Source organism: Capsicum annuum, chromosome 3, assembly GCF_002878395.1.
Source record: "Capsicum annuum cultivar UCD-10X-F1 chromosome 3, UCD10Xv1.1, whole genome shotgun sequence".
NCBI classification, from domain to species: Eukaryota; Viridiplantae; Streptophyta; class Magnoliopsida; order Solanales; family Solanaceae; genus Capsicum; species Capsicum annuum.
Window position 1 is genome coordinate 197,121,136 of NC_061113.1, and position 26,891 is coordinate 197,148,026.

General features: G+C 33.9%; 1 long non-coding RNA gene across 1 annotated transcript; it reads left to right on the forward strand.

Annotated features, from left to right (window-relative positions):
- Positions 1-10,004: 10,004 nt before the first annotated feature.
- Positions 10,005-11,964, forward strand: LOC124896754. Its single transcript, XR_007053178.1, has 2 exons — positions 10,005-10,141; positions 11,673-11,964. It is a non-coding gene; the product is annotated as an uncharacterized LOC124896754 (long non-coding RNA).
- The last annotated feature ends 14,927 nt before the right edge of the window (positions 11,965-26,891 follow it).

The window sequence follows — 26,891 nt, forward strand, 5'->3', positions numbered from 1 at the left end:
TAGTCTCCATACCAGTAGGGGAGTCAATTATTGCTAAATAAGTGTATAGAGACTATCCTATTACTATTCTTTATAGAGTCAAACTTGCTGATTTGATAGAGTTAGACATGGTGGATTTTAACCTTATTATGGGTATAGATTGGCTTTATTCTTGTTATGCATCTATAGACTGTCGTACCCGTGTGGTCAAGTTTCAGTTTCCTGATGAGCCAATTTTTGAGTGGTTCGGGAGTTTGATATCTTCCAAGATTCATTTTATCTTCTATCTCAAAGCCAAAAAGCTAATATCCAAGGGTTCCATCTATCACCTAGTTAGAGTCAAAAACACTAAGTTCGAGGCTCTAATTATTCAGTCAGTCGATAATGTTAAAGCGTTTCCAAATATTTTTTTGAAAGATCTCCCAGGGGTACCTCCTAATAGAGAGATAAAGTTTAGGATTGACCTTTTTCCCAACACTCGTCCCATTTCTATTTTGCTATACCGTATGGCACCTGCAGAGCTTAAGGATTTGAAAGAGCAACTCAAAGATCTTTTATACAAAGGTTTCATAAGGCCCAGTATTTCTTCTTGAGGCACACCTGTTCTATTTGTGCGGAAGAAAGATGGTTCTTTGCATATGTGCATTGACTATCATCAGCTTAACAAGGTCACAGTAAAAATAAGTATCCTCTTTCGAGAATTGATGACCTGTCTGATCAGTTTCAAGGTGCAAGTTATTTCTCCAAGATAGACCTTAGATCCGGCTATCACCAGCTTAAAGTGAGGGAATGTGATATTCCAAAGACAGCCTTTCGAATCAGCTATGGTCACTTTGAGTTTCTAGTCATGTCTTTCGGGCTAACCAATGCCCCAGCAACTTTATGGACCTCATGAATCAAGTGTTCAAGCAATATCTTAATATGTTTGTCATAGTGTTCATAGATGACATCCTTGTCTACTCCTGAAGTGAGCATGATCATGCAGATCACCTTAAAATTGTCTTAGAAACTCAGAGAGGTCACCAGTTTTTTGCTAAATTCAGTAAGTGTGAATTTTGGCTAAGGTCTGTAGCCTTTCTGGGCCATATTATTTCAGCCGAAGGTATTAGAGTTGATCCCCAAAAGACAGAAGCTATAAGAAATTGGCCTAGACCTATCTCTCCATCTGATATTAGAAGTTTCTTGGGTCTAGTAGGCTACTACCGTCGTTTTGTTGAAGGTTTCTCCTCTATTGTATCTCCTATGACCCGGTTGACCCAAAAATAGTTAAGTTACAGTGGTCAAATTCTTGTGAGAAGAGTTTTCAGGAGTTGAAGACTCGACTTACTTCAGCCCCCATGTTGACTTTGCCTGATGGTACAAATGGTTTGGTGGTGTATTTTGATGCCTCTAGAATTGGTTTGGGTTGTGTGCTGATGCAAAGAGGTAAGGTTATAGCCTATGCCTCTAGACAGTTAAAGTCGCATGAGAAGAATTACCCAACCCATTCTCTTAAGTTAGCTGCTATAGACTTTGCTTTGAAAATTTGGAGATACTACTTTTATGGTGTTCATGTTAATGTGTTTACTGATCATAAGAGCCTGCAGTATGTGTTCACTCAGAGGGAGTTGAATCTTAGGCAGAGGAGGTGGTTAGATTTGTTAAAAAACTATCATATGAGTGTGTTGTATCACCTGGGTAAGGTCAATGTAGTGGTGGATACCCTTAGTAGATTGTCTATGGGTAGTGCTGCTTATATAGAGGAAGGTAAGAAAGAGTTAGGTCATGATGTGCATTGTTTGGCTAGATTGGGTGTTAGGTTGCTTGATTCAACTGAGGGAAGTACTTTGGTGCAAAGTAGTTTCGAATCCTCTTTAGTTTTGGAAGTAAAGGAGAAGCAAGATAGAGATCCTAGTTTGGTCAGACTAAAGGAGGCAATTAAGGACCAAAAGGTAGAGGTTTTCTTGCAAAGGGGAGATGGTAGGGTAGATTGTCTGTTCTGTGTGTTGATGATCTGAGGCAGAGAATTATGGCTGAAGTGCATGGCGCGCGATATTCTATTCATCCCGTCACTACCAAGATGTACCGCGACTTGCGGGAAATCTATTGGTGGAATGGTATGAAGAAAGATATAACTTAGTTTGTAGCAAAGTGTGCAACGTGCCAACAGGTTAAGGTAGAGCACCAAAGACTTGGTGGTGTGATGCAAGAGTTTGGTATACCCACTTAGAAGTGGGAGATGGTGAATATAGACTTCGTGACTGGGTTACCTCTTTCACGCCATCATCATGATTCCATTTGGGTTGTCGTAGACAGGCTGACTAAGTCTGCGCACTTATTGCCCACGCATACCTCTTATATAGCTGAGGATAATGCTAGATTATATATCTGGGAGTTAGTCAGGCTGCACGGAGTTCCCTCGTCTATCATTTCAGATAGGTGTACTCAATTTACTTCTTAATTTTGAAGGGCGTTTCAGCAGGGTCTTGGTACCCAAGTTCTTTTGAGTTTCGCTTTTCATCCGCAGACAGATGGTCAGGCTGAGAGGACCATTTAGACCCTAGAAGACATATTTAGGGCGTGTGCCATTGATTTCAAAGGAAGTTGGGATGAGCATTTGCCATTGATAGATTTTACCTATAACATAGTTACCATGCTAGCATCGGGATGGCACCATTTGAGGCCTTGTATAGTAGAAGATGTAGATCACCTACAGGTTGGTTTGAAGTGGGTGAAGCTACCGTGATTGGGCCTGATGCAGTGTTTGAAGCTATGGAGAAAGTTAAGTTGATTAGAGAGAGGTTAAAGACAGCTCAGAGTCGTCAAAAGTCATATGCTGATGTGAGGAGAAGAGATCTTGAATTTGAGGTGGCTGATTTGGTGTACTTGAAGATTTCACCCATGAAAGAGGTGAAGAGGTTTGGTAAAAAGAGAAAGCTTGGTCCCCGTTATGTTGGCCCGTATGAAGTCTTGAGCCATTTTGGTAAAGTAGCCTATGAGGTTGAGTTGCCCGCAGAATTGTCAGCCGTTCATCCTATTTTTCATGTCTCCATGCTTAAAAATCCTATTGGTGATTCTGTTGTAGTAGATCCCTCAAAGAGTGTTGATATTCATAATAGTCTTTCATTCGATGAGATTTCTATTGAGATCCTAGATTTTCTGATCCGTAGACTAAGGAACAAAGAGGTTCCCTTGGTCAAAGTGTTATGGCAGAACTAGTCAGTTGAGGGCGCTACTTGGGAGGCAAAAGCAGACATGCGAGCCAAGTACCCGCATCTCTTTTTAGCGAGTTCAGATCGATCTGAAGGTATTATTCTACCTTAATTCATCCCTTCTAATCTAAAGTTCAGCTATATATCTATTCTTGCATGAGTTCTTACAATTTTCGAGGTATTCAAGAGTTTAGAAAGATTTTGAGCCCGTTTAGCAAATTGCTTCAACTATGTGTACTTTGCTTTCCTGTGTTCCTAGTCTAACTAGTGACATTCGAGGATGAATGTTTTCAAGGGGGAGATATTGTAAGATCCAGCAAAGTTCCCTCTTAATCTGAACCTTAGAGCGTGTCAAGTGAAGTATAATTCCTGCCTTAAAAGATTGAGAAGTGACTTCCCAAGTGATTGGTATTTAAACCATATAGAATTTTCTTAAACTTGACTTTTTGCCACATAGAGAATTAAATTAGCTTTCCAATGATACTAATTTCGTCCAAATCCGGCATCGGGGTGAGAAGTTATGGCCGTTTTACTGAGAGTTGTCGGAATCGCCTAGGTGTGACGGATGATCCGACGGACTGTCAAGTCTACGACGGACCATCGCAACCAAGAAAGTAACTCCCTTTTCTGGCCCAAGTACGACGTCCAAGACGACGGACTGTCAAGGCTGCGACGGATCATCACTGAGACTGTCGCCACTGAGGCAATGTGGTCTCATCCTGGTCAAAGTGCAACGGATGATCCGATGGACCATCAAGTAGCAATGGACTGTTTCTTCGATCATCACATCGAGGCACTGTGTTCTTTTTTCGACCGGCTTGCAACGGATGATCCGACGGACCGTCAGGCTCACGACGGACCGTTGCTCCAACCATCGCAGCCCCCCTTAAGTATTTTAAGTCATTTTTAAAAGGGACTCTTCGGTGTTTCCACTCTTTTATCAACCAGATATATTCCAAGCGAAGCAGATGACTTCATTCATCATCCCAAAAAAAAGAGAGCCATGGTTTCTCCCTCAAGAAATCCAAGAACTCACCATAGATTCTACAAATTGAGTTGAGATTTAAATTCCCCAAGTTCAAGGGTAGCAAGAACCCTCTCTCAAGAGTAAGAAGAGGAGTTTGAAGCAAGCTTGTTTATCCAATTTCACAATCTAAGGTATGTGGGGTTTAGAACAAGGATAATCCTTTCACCCTTGTGCCAAAGGCTTATTTAAACTATAATTTTCTACAATCTATGAGATTTTACATGATATTGAATTAGGGTTTTTCACCCATTGTTATTGATTGCAACATCTTGATGTTTCCCATGAATTGAAAGTCAAATAGCATGATTTTGCATGTTTTCTTAAGAAATTGAAGCTGGGTTTATACCCTATGTTGTTACTCCTTCAGAATTAAAGAGTTTCAATGTTCTAGAAATTGAAGTATATGAGTATGTTGATATTTTGAGACAAATTGTTGTAACTTCCAGATTTCTACATGAATTGTGAATCTATATGCTATCTATTATGCATTATGATGAGTTTTAACTTGAGATTGAATTATGGGTCATTAAGCCCTACTTGAGACTTGCAATTTTATGAACTATTGTGCTATAAGCACCCATGATTTGAGTATTTTGAGATTATTGAGAAATGTTTGACCTAATGGTCATAGAGTTTTGAAATCCACTCTACCACATGAGATTACAGATTTGATTGTTGGGTTCTTATGAACCATGAGCTTATTTTGAAAGTGGATTTCCATAAGATGAGCAAGATAAACTAAAGGGAGTAGTATTTAGTACCGAGTTGGCTAAGTTACCACGGTTTCTTCCCCCAGAACTACGTGCCATTTTAGGTTTGAGATTTTGGGACTGAGGTCGAGATGATTTGGCCCGAGGCCGAGATAAGTGATCACTGAGTTGAGGTTATACTCTTTGGCAAGAGTATGACGCCTCTCCCCAACGTGAGGTTTCTTTCTTAAGAGGACAAGACGTTGGACTTCATGTAGCTCACATGGTTTATGTCGGTTAAGAGAACTTCCCTAAACTTAAATATTTTTCATTGAGATAGAATATTTTCCCTAAAGCTTTGAGATGAGATATTTTCTAAAATGAATGAACTGCTTTGAGTATTTTCTAAGGAAGGAAGTAGTTTTCTCTACTAATACAAGTTGATCACCGATTTTCAAACTAAAGTTATATGATTCCGAGTTTCAAGTGTTTGAGTTCAAAAGAGTTATAAGTTCTTGAGCATTAAAGAAGTTTTACTCCCCATGAGATATATGCATGAGTTGAAAGTATTGTTTAAAGTTTCCTTCAGTCTTTGAGTAATGAGAATAAGAGAAGAGTACAGATTTTAAAGCTAAAGTATAATAATTCACGAGATTTGTGTTACATGCTTCATCATATATGATTTATGAGCTTTACATTTTGAGTAATTCAAGCTAGGTGAGTCATTCCTATTGCAAGCATGATTTGACTAAAGAGTATTGATATTGTTTTATGTAAATGCATACACCCCCACATACTCCACATATACGTCTATGTGCTACATTGTCTTATAATGTAGGTTCAGGTGCTCAGTCCCAGCCTCGTCAGTGATTTTCGAGTACTTTTGTCTATATTTCTCCAGTGGTGAGTTCTCATGGTTCGAGGGCCTATCTTCAAATATTTCAGTATTTGAGTGGTTATGTTATTACTTTCAGTGCAGTTTGAGTTAGTTGGGGATATGTCCCAATGGCTCTCTAGTTCATGGAGTAGTAGAGGCTTTGTCAGACTAGCTATCAGATTGTGGTTGTGTTGAGATTTCCAGTATTGTGGTTGTTAGGATCGAGTATTATTTTCGTACTTCCTTTCATTTGATATGACAGTACCAGTATTTTTGTATATTTCTTCTTAAAATGAGTTATTATGAGAAGTAATAGGCTCAAAGGGTTAGCTTGGGGCTACTTGTAGCCCTAAGCAGCTTGTGACGTTCCAGGAGGTGATTTTGGGTCATTACAGGTGTTTTGTATCTTCAAATTTAAAAATTCTTGATTGAATTGTTGGTTGGTAATTATTTGAAGCATAAAATATTGGGTTGAGTGAGTTTGAAAATATAGCAACGATTTTTGGATATGAAGAATGCCGAAACTCCATGAAAATCAACGACCTTACATATACAATTTTCGAATCTATATTCTTGAATTGGGAGCAACTTGATTGGTTGATGGTTTTAAAAGTATATCATTGTTTGGAGTTTTTATGGGACTAAAAATGAAGCTCGAGGTTGAAAATGTAAAGGCGAAAATCACCGCTAACACTTTTTCAAAAGTTTGAGTTTCAATTTTGACTTTCCACTAATGAGCTTCATTTTTAGTGGATAATATATCAAAAGAACTGAAATGTTGAGGGAAGTTCGTATCTAAAATCTGAAAAGAAGTTTAGATGATTTTGCATCTAATTTTCAGAGAAGTCGTACAAAATAATGAAGCACGGCATCTGCATTTTCATATTTTCAGGAAAATGACAAGTTATGAAAATCAGTCGAGAATATTGTTTGGAACTAAATTTAAGTTTATCCATTAGACTGATTGGCTGAAATTTGAAGAAATCTTGAAAAACACCATATGGAGTTTGAGCTTCAAACCTGAAAGAAATTAGATCACAACACATGTAATTAATAATAAAATTCCAGTGAGTGGTTGGATATTTATATAGAATCACAAATTTTTCTAATATTGAAAATTTATTGACAAAATTAGTTGGGTGTCACTATATTAAACTTATTCAATCTTAAATTTATGATTTGAAAGATTTTGGATCTATAATTTCTAATTTTAGAGAGTGAAATTGTTGAGTAAAATTATTGTCAATGGTTTGTATTGTGTTGATCAACTATGGTGCTGGTGTTTTTACGAAGAATGATGATAAAATTTAGTAGCTGCCATGGATGAGCATTAAATTGCTAGGAAGAAGAAAAAATATTAGAGAAAAAAATAATAAAAGTATAATTTTAAACAATTCAAGCAGTGATAAAATCTTTGTGAAGTTGAAATATGTAGTTAAAAATTTAAATAAGGGAGTTTTTAACTATTTTCTCGCTTAAAAATCAAAAACACTTTTCTATATATTAGAAGAGGTGGTTTCAACATGTGAACTTTTTGTCTTTAAATTTCATATTGAGGGTATTAAGGTCTTTAAAATAAATTCTAAGCTCAATTTAATAATCTTTTGTGCTTTGTTTTTTGAACCTCCCTTAAAAGTTTAAATAAAAGTTCATTCTTTTCTCTTTAATTACCAATAATACCATATAAAAAATATACAATAATGCCATCACATGTGGATATGTGGGCCTATCTTTCATTTATTTTTCATTTTTATTTATATTTTTTTTATGTATAAAATTATTTCAAATATATTATATTTAAGTAAATTGATTAGTAATATGATAATTTATTGTAAAAATTAATTATTGATACAATTAAATAAATTTTATTCTTTATTTAATTTCATACCAAACATATAATTTACTTTTTTTCTTACTTGTTACTACAATTTCACCAAATTTAATTTTTTTTTCCTAATATATAGAAGAGAACATTTCGATATGTCTGCTTATGTTGTCTTCTTCAACTGCTTCAATTGTGATTTTATTATATTTTTCCTAATTAATTATTATAAGTCATTTATATATTAAAAATAATAATATTTAATTTTAAAAAAAATACGACATTTATGACATGTCTATTTCAGTTGTTTCAATCATAATTTTACTTTCTATTACATCATTTTTAATGAATTATTACGAATTATTTATATATTAAAAAATTAATAATATTTAATATAAAAAGTAAAATAAACATTTATGACATGTCTGCTTCAGCTGTTTTAATCGTAATTTTAATAAATATCATCCCTAATTAATTATTATAAGTCATCTAAGTATTTAAAGCAGCTCTCCGTCGATCTGTCGGCTTCAGTTGTTTGCTCTGTGATTTTACTATATCATTCCTAAGTAATTATTATAAATTATTTACATATTAAAAGATTAATAATATCTAATTAAACAATAGAATACACATTTATGACATGTCTGCATCAGCTGCTTTAATCATAATTTTACTAAATATCACCTCTAATTAATTATTATAAGTCATCTAAGCATTAAATAAATAAATAAATAAATAAATAATATTTAATTAAAAAGGTAAAATAGATATAAAATGATAAGTTAACTCTTGATGTTTTAAAATAACTTGACGTCTTAAATGAAATTTCACTTACTTTTTTTTTCACAAGTATCTTTTATAGTAATTTTGTTATATCACTTCTAATTTGTTGTTGTGGGTCATTTAAGACATGTCTATTTCGCTGCTTCAATCGTGATTTTACTATATCACCTCTAATTAATTATTATGGTATCTAAGCATCATGTCACTTAAATTGGAGTAGAAAAAAGTTTTACGCAATAATTAAAAATTTAAATTATTTAGAAAATATAATTGACTATCAGTGACACAAAACTCTGGACAAGGAGAGTAGCGTATATTTTTTAAAAATTACATAAAAAATATTATAAATTACAATAATTAAAAATTTAAAATATCTAAAAATAATTTAATATATTATATATTTTTATAAAATACTTAAAAAATACTATAAATCACAATAATTAACAACTTAAAATAATTAAATATTTGGTTGACTCTCTAAATTGTATCAATTTCACTTAAATTGAAATAGAAGAAAAATATTATAAATCACAACAATTAAAATTTTAAATTATTTTAAAAATACAATTGACTATCAATGCCACAAAAGTTTGAATAGAGAGAGTAACATATGTTATTTAAATTTACATAAAAATATTATAGATTACAATATTAACAACTTAAAATATTTAAAAACATATTAAAAGTATGATTGATTATCTAAATTTAATTTGTGTCATAAAAATTGAGACAAAAAAAATATATATTGAGCTCATGCTAGATCCCGGATGACTCTTAGGATGTATATGCAATCCAAACTTTTTTTTTAGCTTTTGTTTAAATAAATCAAAATTGAAAATACAAGTTCTAATACAGTACATCAAACAGTGCATAAGAAATAATATTAGCATAAATAATACCAATATTATTAATACAAGCATTAGTAATGCAAACATTATTAATACATTCAATCGGCATTATTTTTGTACACTCTAACAAAAGACTCCACGTTTCAATGTAAGGAACATATACAAAAATAAAGTTCAATAAAATATCTACATAAGTATATTTTATCATGTTCTCAAAGTCAAATAATTTAAATTAATATGAAAGATGGTAACTTATAGTTTTCTTTTCTATATAATTTTTGAAACACTTAAAATTTGAATTTAAAATATTTTTTTAGTTTAACTTCAAAGAACAAGGTAACAAATAAAAGAGAAGGAAAAAATGAAAGCAAATGATGTTTATGGCGGCTTAGTAAGGGAATATAATGCGGATTATTAATTGCAATTCACATGTGATGTAATATGTAATGACTAGATAACTTTTTTTCTTTTCCAACACTTATTCTCAAGTCTTATGTATCATTTTTAATCTCAAATTTTCTACTTAATGTAGCAAATCTCAATCATATGATTAAAGATATAAACTTTTAAATGCATCAAATTTTATTATTTATATGAGTAAGTTATACATAATAATCTTGTAAGACTTAACTCCATAAACAATACTACCAAGTTGTTAATATATTTTATAATTCATATTTTATAATTCATAATTCAAATTAATATCAATTTAATTTACTGTACATAATAAAAATATCTTTAACATTAAACCCGTATTGACACAGGCCATGTTCTTCTAATTGAAAAATAACTCATTCAAAATACCTCTTAAATCCTTTCCTGTAAAATAAAACCTCCGTTAAACCGCTCCTCTCTGCTCACTCACTAGCACACAGATCCTCGTGAAAATTGGGCGAACCGAGAAGAAAAAAGAAAGTTCTTGAAGGTCCGATTCTCTGTCTTATATGTGTTTTTTTTCTTTAATCCTCAGTTAACTTCATGCTCGTTCTCTTGGGTTCTGTTAATTCGTTCCTGTTACCTTCATCGATTTTTCTTTTTCCTTCTGTACAAGTTTACAAGTAGTATGTATCTAAATTGTTCATCTTATTAGTTTTAATTTTTGTAGTTCTTGTTTTTATGTCCAAAAAATAAATATATTAAAGAGGAAAATATCATGTTGTTCTTACTAATTATCGTTGTTGTCAGTTTTTTTCATCTGTTTGGAATCGAGGGCCTGTCAGAAACAATCTTTCCTTCTTTTTAACGAAGAGGTAAGGTCTAAGGTCTGCATATACACATTCTTTTCAAAACCCACTTATAGAATTATATTGGGTATGTTGTTCTTCTTGAAATAGAAGAAAGGAAAACCCCCAAATTTTAAAACCCTTAAACACCCATTCTGCCGTAACCCTAGCACATCCAAACCCAAATGTTTGCTTTCTCTTCCCCTTTTGACTACATTTAACTTAATTGTTTGCTGTATCTTCCCCAGTGTAATTTCACACACACACACACACATATACATGTGTATATATATATACACACATACACACACACGAGATAAATTGGTTCTGAACGATTGAGATCATGATTTTTTTGATCATTATTGTCGTGTTTATGCTGTTGTTGTAAATTGATTTGCGTAAATCGGTTGTTTTTGATATATAGTCCCATCTTGGCACAATTATCCTTTTACATGACTCCCTTTAAGTCACGTATATTTTGGTAATGTGTTTTGGGCACAGTTAATTATTGTCAAGTCCTTAATGCCGTTACCGTCGAAACACGTAAGTTTTATTTGTTTCTCTGTTAATGCAAAGTTGTAAGAAGGAGACGAGTAAAATTGAATATGATTAAAATTGCAAGAACACGTGGTTTGAGTATTTATATATATTCCCTTTTTTCAAGCTATGTGATGTAGTCAGATATATAGTTTAAGATAAAAATAAAGGTTCTTTAAGCTTGTATGGCTATATAGCTTTATTAAAAAAGTATTTTTGTGGCTATAAAGTTAAGTGTTTCTAATAAGGAAATGATGTAATGGAAACTGAAATGAAGAGAATATTGAACTAATATCCATGTTATAAAAGATCTTGTGCTGGATAGAGTGTGTAAATCTTTCCATGGTTGGATATTTTGGTTTTCTGTCGTTACTGTTTATTTTCAAGAATAAACTTGTAAGTAGTAATTAGCTCAACTTTTTTTACTTTATTATCTTTATTACTTTTTCTATCATACTTAATATTGTCATCATAGCATCTTTACTCTTGTATTTTTTTTCATACTTGTTCTGAAAAAACAATTTTCTTGGGCTAAGGTTCTATGGGAAATATCTTACAAAGGTGGAGGAAAGGTAAGGGTACACTTCATCCTCTCTAGACCCCACTTATGAAACCCACACAGAGTATGTTATCGTTGTAATTAGCTCAATTTTAATATCATAATTCCATGTTTTCATCATATAAATTCTCGTTCAGGTTTTCTTTCTTGTTTCCAAATACAAACACATTTCAGAAAACAAACGACCTAAAGGAAATGGATGTTGAGAAGAAGATATGGGCAGCATCCGCTATGCTTTTCTTGACTGTGGGTATGGGCTCTCTTGGTCACGCAGCATTGCTTGTTGGCACAGTTGTCGCAACACTACTGGGCGGACTTTTTTAAGTCCGTGATTTTCCTCCAGTACTGAATATTAGGCCTCCCATTGAATGTTTGTAACATTGAATTTAGAAGTTTGCAATGTAAATTGCATTGGATTATAATTTTTAACTTGCGACTAGGATTTTGATCGGTGCTTAGGTTTTTGTCATTTTTGTCTGTTGTTTAATCTGTTTGGAACGACAATGAAAATATGCAGTCATTGGGGGTGTGTTTGGTATGATGGTAAATGTTTTTCATCGAAAATAAGTTGATTTTCTATTTATTTTTTTCATGTTTGGTTGGTGAGTAGAAAATATTTTTTGGAAAATATTTTATGGTGTTTGGTTGGTTAGCAAAAAATATTTTTCAAAAAATATCTTTTAGTATTTGGTTGGTGAGGAAAAAAAAATATTTAAAAAAAAATACTATTAATAGTTAAATTGTATATCACGGCCACTAGCAAATAAACAATCTGTAGGAACTAATTTAAGCATAGCAAATAAAATTAATATCAAGTACTAAAATATTACAAGTCACTAAAATTTAAGCAACTACTAATTATATAATTCAAGCTTTCTAATCAATATTTCCTTAAATACACAAAAGAGAGAAGTTTGATAGCGAATAAACAATATATTATCAAAAATAAAAGTTCATCAATAATAATTGCTTTCAAACTTTGTGAAGCTAAGTTCTTCCAACCCATAGGTGTCACTATTGTTGTTGCTTGAATCGTTCCAAACACACCTTACGAAGATTTTGATTTTTTTTGTCATGAATGCGTTAGCTAAAGTGTCGCTTTGAACCAAATAATTAAAAGCATCATCGAGGAACTCTTCCTCATAACCTTTCATTGCCATAACTTCTTCGTACAACTTTGTCACATCTAGACGACTATCAACCAACCTACCAATTGTCGTTGCCACTTCTCCAAATTTTATTGATATATCACCTACAATATCTTGCACCTCAAAAGAACGTTTTCTTTTGTGACTTGTCTTGACTTGAGAAGCTTCAGTCACTTGCACATTCTTTTTTGTGGATGGTCCTTCAGTGTCACTATCATTATCTTTCTCAGAAAAACACTCAAAATCTATATCTTCAAATGACTTAGCACAGTCTCCCCTAGCTTGATCATTCCCACACACAAGAGAAATTTATTAAACATATTAATTTTTTTGTTGATGAACTCATCATGATTGGGATGTGCCTACAATACAAAGATTAGAGAAATTTTGATATCAAGTTCATTTGATTCTAATGAGTTAATGTAACATAAACAGACTGTTAGGGAATGTGAAGTTTTGATAATGGACATATGAATGAAACATGTTGTGTAAGTTGTTCCACACAAGTGAACAAGTTACAAGTAAGACCACACTGGAAAGATGATACTGCATAAAAATAAGAGTGGATAAGTATCATGTTCTTAACACTTATCACATCAGATGAAGTAGATACAAAGAAGAAGATAAGTGTAACATCTAGAAGTTGAGTTGATCAAGAAGTCCTGCAGAGATTATGAGATAAAAGAGAAGAGTTCTATTCAAACAAAAAGAGAGAGAGACAGCAACAAAGAGTGAGTGAAACTTCCTGGGAGTCCTAATGAAGATAGAAGAGTACATCAACTAAAATACTCCATCAGGAGATGGCTTAAATACAATAAATGATAATCAAGTATTTCACTCAAACACTAAAAAGATAGTCAACGATCAGCAAATCACTTCTACAACTTGAAGGAGCTAGTGAAGCAATCTGGTCCTTTACTTAGAGTCTTAGACTTTGTGTAATAGGTTGGTTATTGAGTCATATTGAGTTGTAATCTCTAGTCTCAGTGAAGTATAAACTGAGTTAGGATTAACCTCTTCAAGTTGGGGAACTCGAAGACTTGGGAACACTTATCTTGGGAAGATTAGTGTTTTACAGTAGTAAGAGTTAAAAGTTTTAATTCCTAGTTTACAAGAATTCTTGTAATTTGTTGATTGTTGAGGCTCAAGAGTTATAGTGAAGTTGGGGTTAAATCATGTAGAGGTACAGGTCGTGGTTTTTTACACCTTTCTTAAGCTGAGTGTTTTTTCCATAAAAATACTGTGCTCAAGTTATACTTTTGTGAACCACGTTAGCTAACTTTTTCCAATGATAGGCAACCAGTAGAGTAAAATATTAAAATGGGTAGGGCACGCACTCTAACAAGTGGTATCAAAGCGAGGTTGCCTTAAATAAGGCTAGACCTAAGATAAAATTACAATGATGAATTTCGCACCTCCTACTAGTCATAGTGAAGGTCAGTCAACCACTAGACCTCCACTCTTTGATGGATCTCACTTTATCTGGTGGAAAGCAAGGATGGAGATGTTCATCCGAGGTGAAGACTATGAATTGTGGGATAAGATTGCCGATGGTCCTACCATTTCAATGAAGATGATTGATGGTGAACAAGTCAGAAAGGTAAGGAGTGAATTTACTGCTATGACTTGGTAGCTCTTAGGAAAAATGCAAAAACTAAGAACATCCTAGTCTGTGGATTAAAACCTGCTGAATATAGCAGGGTGACAACTTGCACCACTGCTAAGAAAATTTGGGATGCATTGGTAAATGCACATGAGGGTACCTCTCAGGTAAGGAAATTTAGAATTTCCCTTCTCTTTACTGAGTACGAGGCTTTCAAGATGAAGGAACAAGTTGAAAAGGTTCTAAGGGTACTACCAAAAATAAAATAGAATGTTAAGGTAACTGCAATTAGGGAGGCTAATAAGGATTTTACGGCATTACTTTGGATAAACTAGTTGGAAATTTGAGAACTTATGAAATGGAAGTTGATGGAACCAAAGAACAAGCTGCTCCAGAGAAAATCTTGGCATTGAAGGCTTTTGATAGTGATGATGAATTTGAACTTGATAAGGAACAGGTTGCCTTTATAACTAAGAACTTTAGAAAATTCTTCAAAAAGAAGAAGGGAACAAGTAGCAAGAAGCGTTCAAATGACAATCCAAATGGATGCTACAAGTGTGGTAATAATGATCATCAGATCAGAGATTGTCCAGTCTAGGAAATAGAGTGGAAAAGGGAAAGGGCTGAAAAGGAACTAAAAGAAAAGGCAAAAAGGAAGGAGGAACATGCAATGATAGCAGCTTTAGGATCTGACTCAGATGATGATGAAGCTGATGAAACTGCATTCATGGAACTTGGAGACTCAGACTTTGATGAAGAAGATGATACTACTGAGGTAAGCATACTTGAACTTAAAGAAAAACTACACTTGTTTTCTAAATCAAAACTTGTTTCCTTGATGAGTGCACTAATTTATGATTTCCAAAAATAAACTTTTGATAGGGATGAGCTGTTCAATAGTTTTTCAAGCCTTAAATTTGATCTCATTGAATTAAAGGCCTGCAAAGTTACAGTTGACAGTGAAAATTGCACTCTCAAGAAACAGGTTGCAGAACTTGATTCTTCTAATAATGATCTTAAGTCTGAAATCCTTAAACTGACTCTCACTAAAAATGAAAAGAAAAAAAAGTCATAAGTAATGAACAAGAAAGTGCTGAACTTGAACTAGATAAGTGTAAACTAGAGTGCAGCAATGCAGCTGACATAATAAACAGATTGATTCAAGAATATCTAAACTAAAACTTGATCTTGAAAGAGAAAATAGGTGGACAAATTCATCAAGAATTATTCATAAACTGAGTGAGAGAACTCACAGTGAAAAGGTTGGTTTGGGATTCCACAAAGGTAGTGCTGATGTTAAAGATCTATGCTATATCTGTGGCAACCTTGGACATCCAACTACTGAATGTCCAGTAGCTACTAAAAGCAGATCAAATAGTCAAAACCTAACAAATAAAATCTCTTAGACCAAAAAGAAAAAAACTAGTTCAGGTCAGAGAAACAGGTTGCACTACATGTTGCCAGCATGGACTAGAAGAAATTTGATCTATCCTTTTACTCATAAAACAGTACCCAAGTTTGTCTAGGTTCCTAAGACTAACCATTGATTTCTTTTGCAAAAGAAAGTGAAAGGAAGCAAAAGGCATTGGTACTTGGACAGTGCTTGCTCTAGACACATGACTAGTGATAAGAAAAAGTTCCTTTCACTTTAAAAAATCAATTGAGGAGGAGTTTCTTTTAGTGATGGAAAAAAGGGAATCATTATTATAGTTGGAAAAATTGGCTCATCTGAGTCAAGAGCATTGGAAGATGTCTATCTTGTAGAAGGATTGAAGCATAACCTGCTGAGCATTTTACAGCTGTTTGATAAAGGTAATAAAGTTATTTTCACTTCTGCAGGTGTCAAAGTTAAGAAAATAGACACTAAGGAGATTGTGCTCACTACTAAAAAATACAAAAATGTATACAAAGCTGACATAATGGCAATACTAGGATCAGAGTTAACTTGTCTAAGTGCAATTAAAAATGATCCCATCCTTTGGCACAGAAGACTTGGACATGCAAGTCTGAAATAACTAAATACACTTTCCTTTAAAAATATGGTATTGGGATTACCCAAGACCAAATTTAAAGAGGAAAAGTTATGTAGTGCTTGTGTAAGAGGGAAGCAGGTAAGATCTTTCCTTAAGTCAAAAAACCATTTTAGCACTACTAAGTGTCTTGACCTGGTTCATATGGATCTGTGTGGACCAATGAGACTTCAAAGCAGAGGGGGGAAAAGGTATGTTTTATAATTGTTGATGATTATTCCAAGTTCACCTAAACTTTGTTTCTAGCCTCTAAAGAAGATGCCTTTGATGTCTTTGCAATTTTTATCAAGAAAATTAAAAAAAAAACTAGGCACTTCATTAATTGTCATAAGATCTGACCATGGTACAGAATTTGAGAATGTCAAGTTCTTAGAATTTTGTTCAGCAAATGATATATATCATAATTTTTCTACTCCTAGAACACCACAACAAAATAGAGTGGTGAAAAGGAAAAATAGAACCTTGGAAGATATGGCTAGAACAATGATGCTTGTAGCCAATGTTGCTAAAAACCTTTGGGCTGAGGCAATAAGTACTGTTGCATATATCATAAATAGGTGCATGATCAAACCTATGTTAGAGAAGACTCCATATGAATTACTTAAAGGAAAAAAGCCAAACATTTCTCATTTTCGAACCTTCGGTTGTAAATGTTTCATACATAATAATGGAAAGGATAATTTGGGAAAATTTGATGCCAAAAGTGATGAGGAAATCTTCTTAGGTTATTCACTTCATAGTAAGGCTTATAGGGTTTTAAACATTAGAACAAACTATGTTAAAGAAAGCATGCATGTAGTTTTTGATGAATCCTGTGTTAAGACTAACCTACAAGAAGGAAGTGACTCTGAAGAACATGTTACACAACCTGATTCATTAACTGGAGCTACCAAGAATGGAGACACTTCAACAGGGGGAACTGAATCTGGAGGCACAGTAACAGGGGGAACTGAGCCACCAACTACCCCATCTTAGAACATCAGTAGTGATCCTAGTAGTTCAATAGGCTTGTTCCCTAAAGGATACAAGTATCAAGGGTCATATCCTATTGAGAATCTTCTCACTAATCTCACTTTTGGGATCACCACTAGGTCTGGATTAAGAAGTATGTATGCCTTCAAGGCATTTCTATCAGAGAGTGATCCAAAGAAGGTAACTGAGGCATTACTTAATTTTGATTGGATCATAGCCATATAGGAAGAGTTGAACCAGTTTGAAAGAAGCAAAGTATGACACTTAGTCCCTCTTCCAAAAGATAGAACAGTAATTGAGACTAAGTGGGTATACAAAAATAAAGTTGATGAGCACGGAATAGTTACAAGGAACAAGAAAAGACTGGTGGTCCAAGGATACAATCAAAAAGAAGGCATAGATTTTGATGAGACCTTTGCTCCTGTGGCTAGAATTGAGGCTATTAGATTACATTTTGCATTTGCTTCCTATAAGGAGTTTATTCTTTATCAAATGGATGTTATAAGTACATTCTTAAATGGTATACTTAAAGAGAAAGTGTATGTTAAACGACCTCCAGGGATTGAAAGCAAGGAGTTTCCTAATCATGTGTATAAACTGGATAAGGCCTTGTATGGGTTGAAACAATCCCCTAGAGCTTGGTATGAGAGACTTTCAAAGTTCCTACTAGATCATAGACATACTAGAGGTAAAATTGACAACGTTCTTTTCTTGAAATCTGATGAAAAAGAATTATTGGTGGTGCAGGTGTATGTAGATGACATTATCTTTGGCTCTACAAACATGAACATGACTCATGACTTTGCCAAACTTATGAGTTGTGAATTTGAGATGAGCGTGATGGGGGAGCTAAACTACTTCTTAGGACTGCAATTAAAAAAAACAACATAAGGAACAATGATCCATCAGTAGAAGTATGTAAAAGAACTTCTCAAGAGATTCTCCATGGAAGAGGCAAAAGAAATAAGCACTCCAATTGCCACTGCTACAAAGCTTGATTTGGATGAAACAGGTCCTGATGTGGAGCAAAAGATGTACAGAGGAATGATAGGGTCATTGCTATATCTTACTGCTAGCAAGCCTGATACAGTGTTTAGTGTAGGATTATGTGCTAGATTTTAAGCAAATCCTAAGGAGTCTCATCTAAAATCTGTAAAAGGGATTTTTAGATATCTCAAAGGAACCAGTGATCTTAGTTTATGGTATTCAAAAGGTAGTAATTTTAACTTGGTTGATTATTCTGATGCTGATTATGCAGGATACTTGGTTGATAGGAAGAGCACTACATGCATGGCACACTTCCTTGGATGATGTTTAATTACCTGGTCCACTAAGAAGCAAAATTCAGTCGCATTGTCTACTGCTGAAGTTGAATATGTTGTTGAAGGTTCTTGTTGTGCTCAATTATTATGGATTAAGCAAAAATTTATGGATTTTGTCATAGATGTTGGATGTGTTCCTATTTTCTGTGATAATACAAGTGCTATTAACATAGCCAAAAATTTTGTTCAACACAAAAGAACTAAGCATATTGATGTTAGACATCACTTTCTTAGAGATAATGTTGAAAAATATCATATATCAATTATGTTTTTTCTACTGAGAAACAAATTGTTGACATATTCACTAAGACTTTGAGTAGGGAACACTTTGAAAAAAATAGGTTAGCCTTGGGGATGATTAAAATTATATAAATATCCCTCAATGATTGACTGGAATAAGCTGATCCTAAGTTATTGTTGATTAATTCAGTCTTACACATTTAGTTGTGTATCCTAATTCTAAGATTTTAGGGTAAATTGACTCAGCTATGTGTTGATCTTACAGATAGACTGGAACATCAAGGCAATTTTGTTCATTGACTACTCAAAAATCAGGTATGATTATTGCTTGCCCATAGTATCTTAAAGAGAAACAGGTTGTCTACATGTTTCCTTCCATTACACTTAAACAGTCAAAACCAAAAGTCCTTCCTCCTTCAAAAAGGCTGTCAGACCTTTCCCATCAGAACAGAACCCCTTCATCATTACATTTCTTCCACCACATACACTCCCATCACGTTTCACCTTCCTTCTTTCCTTCTTAAATATGCTTCTTCCCTCTCCTTACTCTTCATTTCATCTTCAACCTCTGCAAATTAAAACAAAATTCTTCTTCTTCAATGGCGTCTTCCTCGTCTTCTTCCTCCTCTAAATCTGCTACCAGTCCTTCCACTGCCATCATCCTTCATCCAAACATCACCCTGCCTCCACTTATTCCACCCTCAATCTCCATCAAACTGTCAGACTTTGCGATGTTCAAGAACCTTCAAAACCTCTTTGCCAATTTTTTTTCAAATCCATCACCATCATCTGAACCTTCACTACCACCTCCAATTCCTCTTCAAATTATTGATCAAGATGTTATTTCCATTGATCAAGATACATTCCCATTGTTGACCTAATTCCTAGAAGGTCCAGATCCAAACTTAAGTGAAAACCCTCCTCTGTCACCATCGATGTCGATGACGATGCTCCAGTGGAGCCTTCCCCTATTGTCCCTTCTCCTCGAACTCCACATACACGAGGTAAAAAGCAAAGGGAAGATTCTTCCTTGGTAAAAGCACTTAAGGCAAGTAAAATAAAATGGGTAGCCACTTCTACTTCTCCACCTCCTTGTGATTCCTCTCCTAATATTCTTCTTTGATCCAAAATAAAGAAGAAGACAATCATTGCTAAAGTCCCAAAACCCTCTTTGTCTCATAAATCATCATCTCCACCTACTTCAAAGACTTTTTCTTCCTCAAAATCCACCCATCCTGTCAAAGCCTCTTCATCCTCTAAAGTTGCTCCTAAGAAGTCCACTTCTCGTCCAAAGAAATAGATAAACAAATATGTTCCTTATCACTCATCTAAATTAGACTCTGAGTTTCTTCCTGATACTCCCCCTGCTCCTTCTACTGAGATTGACCCTAATCTTGATTTCGATATTGATGTTAATACCCCTACTGACAAAACTTCTCAGTCAGCCTATATTCTTCACTTTCAAAAATGAAATTTGGCTAGGGGACGAGTTGTAACTAGTTTTTGGGGCCCTGATATGGATATATTAGTCACAAAGTTGACAGTTCAAGGGTGGTCACACTTGTTTCTGCAAGATGTTCATCAAAAAAAGTTTGAAAAAGATAAAGTTTATGAGTTTTACATAAATGGGGTTGCCATTAGGGAGATTTTCTCAACCACTGTTCATGGGAAAATGATCAATCTATATCCTGCTTATCTGGCTAGAATTCTGAATGTTCTTACTGGGGGTTGGGGTCATTATGTGAAGGGTACTTAGCCTCCTCTTGATAATCTTCTATTAGCTCTTGATATTTCTAGGAAATTCTCTGGAAATCCCTATCTTATTACTCACCGTAGGGTCTTAAAGAATGAGAATCCCCCCTCTATCAGTTTTATTTTGATGAGGTTCACAAAGTGATCCTTCATAGATAAGAAAGACGAACAGTTGCCAATTTCCTTGATCTTACTCTGATGGAACTGGTAGATACTGAAATTCCAATAGACCTTCCTCGACTCATCATCAAGCACATGCAAAGGGTATTAGTCCAAGATGCACATGGTCATGATTTACCATATGAATTCTAGCTTGTATCTACCTTTGAGGATTTTAATGTACCTGTTAAAGTGTGGTCCCTACAGACCACAAAGGATGTCATTGGATCTGTGAACCATACTATGCTACCTGCTGCTATGAAGAGTGTTGACAACCTAGTGCAAAGATTGAGGAATTCCCTTGCTACAAAGCAGGGTGAGGTGGAGGTCTTGAAGGCTGCCCAGGCTGCACATGAGGAAGAAAAAAGGGTCTCTCAAGCTCAGATTACTTCCCTCACAGCTACTTTGGAAAAAGAACGAGCTGAGAATTTTGATGTTATTAAAAAGTTGGTCTCCCTTATTCCCTCCTCCTCATCCACTTAACCCCCCTTCTTAGTATCTTCATCCTATTCTTTGTTGTTTTCTCGTCCCTGTTGTCTCTTTTTTTGCTGTTATTGGGTTATGATAATTGTATCTGGTGCTGTGAATGAAATGGAATTTTTTTTGCTTTATATGATCTAATTTTGTTTATTTTAATGCATTGTTGTTCTCTTGCCCTGAGTCTTGATTATTTTAGTGATAGCCCAGTGGCCATGAATTATTAAACTATTTTCACTTATTGGTCCAGCTTTTTTATGATGTCAAAAGAGGGAAGAATAAATTATACAATGCTTATAACTCAATTAACTAACCTATTTCATTCTGTGATCTTCTATTTGAATCTTTTACTGGGTATATCAGGATTAAGAGAATGATACTGAGCTGTTGAGTTTGTCATCAGCAAAAACGGGGAATTTTTTAGGGAATGTGAAGTTTTGATGATGTACATATGAATGAAACACGTTGTGCAAGCTGTTCCACATAAGTGAACAAGTTACAGGCAAGACCATACTGGAAAGATGACACTGCATAAAAATAAGAGTGGATAAGTATCATGCTCTTAACACTTATCACATCAGATGAAGTAGATACAAAAAATAAGATAAGTGCAGCATCTAGAAGTTGAGTTGATCAAGAAGTCCTACAGAGATTATGAGATAAAAGAGAAGAGTCATATTCAAACAAGAAAAGAGAGAGACGACAACAAAGAGTGAGTGAAACTACCTGGGAGTCCTAGTGAAGATAGAAGAGTACATCAACTAAAGGACTCCATCAGGAGATGGCTTAAATACAATAAACGATAATCAAGTATTTCACTCAAGCACTAAAAAAATAGTCAACAATCAGTAAATCACTTCTACAAATTGAAGGAGCTAGTGAAGCAACCTGGTCCTTTACTTATAGTCTTAGACTTTGTGTAATAGGTTGGTTATTGAGTCATATTGAGTTGTAATCTCTAGTCTCAGTGAAGTATAAACTGAGTTAGGATTAACGTCTTCAAGTTGGGGAACTCGAAGACTTGGGAACACTTATCTTAGGAAGATTAGTGTTTTGCGGTAATAGGAGTTAGAAGTTTTGATTCCTAGTTTACAAAAAGTCATGTAATTTGTTGATTGTTGAGGCTCAAGAGTTATAGTGAAGTTTGGGTTAAATAATGTAGAAGTACAGATCATGGTTTCTTACACCTTTCTTGAGTCGGGTGTTTTCCACGTAAAATACTGTGTTCAAGTTTTACTTCTATGAACCACATTAGCTAACTTGTTTCACTGTTAGGCAATCAGTAGAGTAAAATATTAAAATTGATAGGGCACGCACTCTAACACAGACCATAACAAGCACCAAAACTAAATAAAGTGGACACAATAAAACATAAAAAAAATTCTCAACCAAAAACTAGACGGGGAACCACCTCCAAGCAAATTCTACTTTTGTTCTCCAACCATCGTATTTCATAGTTCTTCGTTTTATTGCTTTGCCTGTTATGCTTATTATTTCCTTTTTATATTCTTCTTTTCTCTTCTTGGTTTCTAAAGGAAATGTGGGAAATAGGTAACAAGATTTAGCCATTTCTGTTAGCTTACATATTTATAAGTGTTACAATCTATGTACTTCACTACAAGGTCAAAGAAAAGCCTCTTAACAGAAATTTGATACAAGACCATAGATACTAAGAAAGACCCTTGTGGTCGGTCTCTTCCCTTGACCCTGTACATAATGGGAGCTTTAGTTTAACGTAACATTACACACAATTGATAGTATTACAATGTTAATACCCTTGTTTAACTTTAAGCAAGTTGTTAAAAAGGGAATTGCCTAGTGCAATTTACCTCTCTTTTATATTTTGTGAGCTATTAAACTGGAACATAATTTACCTTGTACACATCTAAAGGATAACAAGGAAAGAAACCAAATAACTTACCCTTGAATTAGGTTCCTGAGTTTCAGTAACATGACTATCAACTGGAAGTTTATCTTCCACAGTATCAACAACACCAGTAGCTGCTTTCATCATGAATCGAGGTGTCTCCAATTGGTGCAATGAAAGTTGTTGTTTCTGAAGAAAGGAGGAGAATTGGTGGGAAGATGAATTGAGTTTTTGTTTAAGCAAGATTTTTTCATTTTGTTTAAAGAATTAAGCTTTTGTATTTGATAGATATGAGAGAATTGATGGATTGAATTGCATGGAATTAGGGGTTGCTATTTCTGTTTCAGTAGTAAGCTAAAATGTTGAATATTGATGATGCACTTGAAGATAACACTCATCTGTTTTCTCCTAAGCAGTTTCTAAAGTAGGATAACATAAAAAAAAATAGATGTTGGTGCACTAAAATTTTTGTTATGTTCATGATGTTGGGAAGAGTCAGACTATAAGGATATAATATACACAATCTTGTCCTATAGTTTCTACTAGCACGCGATGCAAAGAAGTTTTGGAGGCGTTAATCTTTGGTAATTTGGTGCTAAATAGTTGGCCTCTTGAACTAATTTTAATGACAGGTGGTAGGTAAGATAACACTATTTTTTTATTTTAGTTTTTATAACTGTTGTGTTTGAGCCATCTTGAGCTTACCCTGACTAGTTTTATAAGTACCTGTTACCTCCCACCGAATCTTGTAAATCAGATTATTGGCCAGCATTAAATAGACCACAACATCAACATTTGTAGCCTTATTAAAATACTCATTGTACTTTCCTGTAAATCCTATATTGATTCCATGGTGAACATACAACATAGAAGTTATAACATCAAATCAAAATCTATCAAACTTTTACTTTTCTAGCCATTACCTCAAGTTGGAAAGTAGGAAACGAAGAACCTCCCAACTGGCATAGTTGAACAACCTACTATCTCCCAACTTATGGTACCCTCGCTCTCCAGTATGAAAGTAGAATTCTTGAAAACTTTGGGCGATATCAAAGCCATCAGTGACATTGTTGCTTGCATGATTGTGAACTACATCCACGAAAACTTGTAAACCTAAGCTGTGTTTTATCTATCAGATGCTTTAGGTCCTCTAGGTTTCCAAATCTACTGCTCACAGCAAAAACGTGTGTAACATGATATCCAAATGATCCATAGTAAGAATGTTCCATTACAACCATCAAATGAACAGTGTTGTAGTTATTTGCCTTGATTCGGGTAAAATATTATCTGGAAACTCCTATCACCAAGTCTTAAAACTTGTGTCGGGGTGAGCGCAAGTTGGCTTGAATTCAATGGTTATAAAAACTAAAATAAAAAGAGTAGTGTTCATCTCACCTACCACCTCTCAACCAGTTACATATACTGGGGATATGATAATATACGTGATATTGTTGTCTTTCTAAAAATTAAAGAAATGTCTAAGCAAGCATAATGCTCAATTTATAACTGACAAATAACAAACTGCAAGAGAATTCTCAAGATACTACTCTAAGTAACAAAATGCAAGAAGTTTGAAACAAATAACTATCATCTCTAGAGAAAATTATTTAAAAAAAATTGTTAGCTGAAGAACTAGTTCGTGGGGCTCTATAGTTCATGGGGCTGTATTGTGAAATCCATATCTCTTCAGTTTGAAAGAATAGAACACAATTCACTATACACTCATTATGATTGCTCAAGTACAGATTCGAGCAGTATTTTCTTAAAATCACAAAAGAAACATGTAAATAGACTTTATCGATGACATATAAAAATGTGTGCTTGGAGAAAATTGCATACACCAAGTTCTCTCCATCGATTATAAGTAAGAAACTAAGTTCTCTTCGCAATATAATAGAACTACCAACCAGAATTTCAGAAAGAAATCAATACCAGGTAAAACAAATAAAAAAAAACAAGAAAATAAGCTAACAACCACATTTTACCTGAATATTGACATCATAGACTTCAAGATTGGCAGTAATTATCTTCAAGTTGTCATCCCATCCAAAACCACTTTTGTTTAGTAGAGTTTGGATTGTACTCCAAGTGCTTCTTATTGTTTTAAGATAATTCTCCACATGCTTAGATGAACAATCCATTCCTAGTTGTTCGTTAATGGCATTCACAACACAATTGAATGAGCTGGCCTTAAACTTATTAGTCGATTTATTCCCTTGTTTCACTTCATCATCTAGAATCTCCAACATAAAATATTTCAAATTGATTTTGACCACCTAAATGTTTCTCTCCTTTTTTTCCATGATTTAATATACAAGTCAAGAAACTATGTTGAACAAGTCATACTCAACAGAACACAAATATGAATTAGTAGAAATTTGTGAACTCTCCTATACCAAATAAAAAGAGGAAAAGAAGAACATTCATAGCTAACAGAAAAACAATAATGAACATAAAAGTATTTCTTTCATAAAGGATTTGACCAATAACTACAACAGGAAGAAGAAATAAGGAAATATCAAAAGCAAAAAACAAGCAGCATTATCTATTTAGCTATCAAGGTTTCTTAATACACTAAAGTCCCTCATTCCTTCGCCTATCATAATTTATAAACATGGCATGAGCAATTACATCTCTTTTTGATAATCATTATCTAGCTTCTTCACGCCTTTTCTCTTTGTCTTATAGCTTTGAATTCCTTAAGAATTTTGAGTAATTTGAACATTTTAAGGATAAATTAATGCTTCAATATCTGCTTCTTGTATTATCATGTCATTTGGCTCCAAATCAACTATGTGAATATATAAAATGCACGATGCTAATACCATATCCACTTGTGTCTTAAAATCTCCAAGGGATTCCTTGTCAATCACACAAAATCGTCTCTTGAGAATAGCGAAGGTACGTTCAACTAAGAATCTCAATGATGCATGACGAAGATTGAATAGTTCTTTTCTATTTTGGAGAGTACAATCACTACACTCTTGCAAGTGATAGTGTATTCCATGATAAGGAGGAATAAATCTATTACGAAGTTCATATCCTGAAATTCAAACTAAAGTTAATTAATATACATTGTTCACCTACTTTTCCTATAAACTAATTTATTTTGAATAAGATACATCATGGCATTTAGAGACCATTTGGTTTCTCTAATGCATAATTTAATATACGAGAATCATGTGCAGATCCTTCCCAACCAGCAAGCACATATATGAACTTTAAATTAAAGTTGATGGCAACTAATACATTTTGTGTTGTTGTGTCTTTTCGGCCTCGAAATCTATTTTGTTGCTCAATAGGAATAGATGCAAATACATGTGTTTCATCTATTGCTCCTATACATCTTATATACAACTTAAGTTAATAATATGTAGTATTTTTCATAAAATAACTTAAAATATGAAATATTAGTATATTACTTACGGTAAATCAGAGATAATATCGATGATTGTTCATTATCTGTGATTAGATGGTTCCATCTGGTGATTTTATAAGGATTGGATAGAGCTTCAAAAGTGTTTGAAGTATAGTGTGGAAGCATCGATGAATAGACTCGATTTACCTGTAAAAGTATGATCTAATCTTCCGAAATTATTTATTAAAATCAACAATCTCTAAAAATATCAATACTTGTTCTTGAACAGGCATCTTTTTGGTTGAACACAATAAACTATTTTTTTCTAAGAGCATTGCATAATTCATAAAACACATGCTTACTCATTCTTATCTGACCTACATAATAAACATCACTTCCATTCAAAATACTATTCATTTAGAATTCTC